The following is a 3,247-nucleotide window of genomic DNA, read 5'->3' on the forward strand; positions in this document are numbered from 1 at the left end:
ATTCAGAAAACGAAGATCATGGCCTCTGGTCCCATCACTTCATGGGAAATGGGGAAACAGTGGAAACAGTGTCAGACTTTATTTTTCTGGGCTCCAAAATCACTGCAGATGGTGTCTGCAGCCATGAAATTAAAAGACGCTTACTCCTTGGAAGGAAAGTTATGACCAACCTAGATAGTATATTCAAAAGCAGAGACATTACTTTGCCAACAAAGGTCTGTCTAGTCAAGGCTATGATTTTTCCAGTGGTCATGTATGGATGCGAGAGTTGGACTGTGAAGAAAACTGAGCACTGACGAATTGATGCTTTTGAACTGTGGTGTTGGGGAAGACTTTTGAGAGTTCCTTGGACTGCAAGGAGATCCAACCAGTCCATTGTGAAGGAGATCAGCCCTGGGTGTTCTTTGGAAGGAATGATGCTAAAGCTGAAACTCTAGTACTTTGGCCACCTTATGTGAAGAGTTGACTCATTGGAAAAGACTCTGATGCTGGGAGGGATTGGGGGCAGGAGAAGAAGGGGACGACAGAGGATGAGATGGCTGGAAGGCATCACTGACTCGATGGACGTGAGTCTGAGTGAACCCTGGGAGTTGGTGATGGACAGGGAGGCCTGGCATGCTGCGATTCATGGGGTCGCAAATAGTTGGACATGACTGAGTGACTGAACTGAACTGAATGTCCTTTGTCTTGGGACAATTAGTTGAGTGAGACACGTAATAAGCTATCTATTCACATTTATCACGTATTTTTGTGGGGGCTTATGTATAGTAAGTTACTTCCTATACGCTTGCCTTGTCTTTGTAAGAATCAAAATAATGTTTGCCTTCTTAACAGTCTCTAGAACAATTATAAAGATAATGGAGAAATGGGTCTCCCAAAATGCTGAATTTCTCTTTTGCAAAATGAAGAGGCTGCTTGAATCAGATCAGATCAGTCGCTCAGTCATGTCCAACTCTTTGCGACCCCATGAATCGCAGCACGCCAGGCCTTCCTGTCCATCACCAACTCCCGGGGTTCACTCAGACTCACGTCCATCGAGTCAGTGATGCCATCCAGCCGTCTCATTCCCTGTCGTCCCCTTCTCCTCTTGCCCCAATCCCTCCCAGCATCAGAGTTTTTTCCAATGAGGCAACTCTTCGCATAAGGTGGCCAAAGTACTGGAGTTTCAGCTTTAGCATCATTCCTTCCAAAGAAATCCCAGGGCTGATCTCCTTCAGAATGGACTGGTTGGATCTCCTTGCAGTCCAAGGGACTCTCAAGAGTCATCTGCAACACCACAGTTCAAGAATCAGATGACATCAAATGTTATTTCCAACTCTAAGAGAGATCCACAGTTACCAGATAAGTGAGATTCCCCCCACCCCCAACTTATCTTTGCTGACTCAGGTTTATCCTTTCAAACTCAGTGGAGTCAGCTTCCTCTTCTTGTTCCCACTGTGGGTACAGCTGCTCACTGCCGCATAATCACCTATGTATACCACTATTATTTTCTTTACTAATAAAATGATTATTTATTTTCTTAGTAAAAATATTATAATGAAATATTATTTTCTTTACTAAGTGTATCAGTTTTGTCAAATCAAAGAAAACCCTGAGATGCTCTCAGCTTCTGAGGATGCTGGTGATGATGAGCTAGCACTAAGGCACAAATGGTCAGTGTTTGTGAGGCTCTGAATTATGTAGGTGCTTTTTAAGTGTAGATCAATCTCTCTAACCCTAGAATTATTGCCATTTCATTCCTTGGCAAACATGGTTTCTGTTTAAAATCACTTACCATGCTAATCAATTGCTTCTATCTGGAGATAAATGGAGAATCATAAAAAGAATGGAAACATGATCAAAGATAATAGAAGAAGAAAGAAAAGTGAACTCAGGATATGACTTAATATGAACTGAATCTGTAATCATCATTGCAATGAATTTCACAGTAGTCATTTTCCATTAGAATGTTACTCACATTTTATATACCTGCTACTGAGATATTCTTTTCTGTGGGCACAAATCACACGTATTTATTCTTGAAACTGGTTAATGAAAAACCTGAATAGTGCATATTATAATCAGCTCTCTTAAAACACGTGCTTGTTTGACTTAATTGCATTTCAAGATATTATGTTAAAGATGTTTAGAAAATAACCAGAAATTGATGTCCAGTGGAGAAGGGAGTTGAAGGAATTCAAAGTGAAAATTATGACATTTTGAAAGTACTGTTTTCTAGAGTTCAAATAAAACAAAGAGGATAAAGCCAATGCATAAAATTGAAGATCGGATATAAATTGTAATGACTCGGATCTTCACTGACTCTCAAAGTAATTTATTAGAAGACAGATCAGACTGACCACAGAGGAAGGAAAATTTTCGAGGCATCAGGTGGTAGTTGGACACCATGACCTTTACTGCCCCTTCCAACCCACAGATTCCGTAAATGGATGAAAACCAATAATGAGGAACGTGCTAATGACACCATAGTGCCCTCTGTTTTTAAAAAAATGAATACTTTAAATGTCAATACCTTATTTGTTTTCAATGCCTCTAACTTATATCATTAAAAATATCTGTGTTACCATTTCTCATTCATGCTCCTAATGATAGACTGTGACCTTTTTCTGGGAAAAGAAGTCAGAGTCTGTCTGAATTCTTGTTACAAAGAAGCAATGCAAATGAAAGCGGTTCCAAGTCCCCAGAAGCTGCTAAATGACACCCTCCAACTCTAACCTGCCTTCTCCAGAGGGTAATTAAATTGAGGAAGGGAAATATATCTGTGATTTATTTTTAGGAGACCAGGTTGGAGAAAATAAAATACATCTGACCTTTAAGGTTTTGGGTTTGTGGAGGAATTGTTAGTGCAGTTGGTTGTGACTTTAGATTTTCAGTGTGTGGTGCGAGATTTCAATCCGTGACAGTACAGTTCACTCTCATGGATTCTTAATAGCAAATTAGAGAAATGGAGTAGAAGCCATACTGAATTGCAACAACAGTTTGCTACACTAAGCGCAGATTTTTTGACTCATTTATGAAGTGTCCTTAAAATTTTTAGTTATGTGTGCCTGTTGGCCAATAGCAGTAGGAAGCTGATCAGGATAGAGGGAGTCATGCCAAACTTGGAAAATGGGTAGAGGAGAGTGATCCTTATGTGAACTAGTTTCTACTACTTTTAAAAAAAACTGGAGTCTAATATGCTTTACCATGCTGTGTTAGTTTCTGCTGTACAATGAAGTGAAGCTCCCTCTTGGACATCCCTTGCTTC

The sequence above is a fragment of the Bison bison genome, unplaced genomic scaffold (genome assembly GCF_000754665.1).
Source record: "Bison bison bison isolate TAMUID 2011002044 unplaced genomic scaffold, Bison_UMD1.0 scf7180017862158, whole genome shotgun sequence".
Lineage (NCBI taxonomy): Eukaryota > Metazoa > Chordata > Mammalia > Artiodactyla > Bovidae > Bison > Bison bison.